Source organism: Papaver somniferum, unplaced genomic scaffold, assembly GCF_003573695.1.
Source record: "Papaver somniferum cultivar HN1 unplaced genomic scaffold, ASM357369v1 unplaced-scaffold_10, whole genome shotgun sequence".
Classification (NCBI taxonomy): Eukaryota; Viridiplantae; Streptophyta; class Magnoliopsida; order Ranunculales; family Papaveraceae; genus Papaver; species Papaver somniferum.
This window is the reverse complement of record NW_020618825.1, coordinates 6,806,363-6,806,942: the sequence shown is the minus strand read 5'-3', so window position 1 is coordinate 6,806,942 and position 580 is coordinate 6,806,363.

The window sequence follows — 580 nt, the reverse complement described above, 5'->3', positions numbered from 1 at the left end:
GCTCTTTCTCATCGCTGAGAGCGGCTCTTCGAACAACATCATAATTTCTTCCTCGAAACATGATGCAGGAGCGTTGCCTGTCTCTGAACCAACTGATGCAGGGCAGAAGCGTTGAATAGTATTAAATCCAAAACAACATGTTTCCGAGATACCACTCTCAAATAAAACACTAATATTCATTAATCAAAATCTTCTCCTCTAATATCAAAACATGGAGCTCTTTATATAGATAACTCCTTATCAATTAATAACCAAATATTTTATTTAATTATTAAAAATACTTACTACCTTATCTAATGGATATTTTCTAAACTAATAAAATACTAAAATAAATACTATTAGATACTTCTAAAAGTTACCTAAATAATAAAAGAGAAAATATCTTAATTAATTAAATATTATTTGCTAAATAATAATAATAAATCAAAGAAAAATAACAATAAACGAGTATATTCACTTTCCCTAAATACTCCACCATTACTGATGCAGGGCGGAAGCGTTGAATAAAATTAAAATCTAAAACCACATATTTCCGAGATACCACTCTCAAGGAAAATACTAATTTTCAATCAATCAAAAT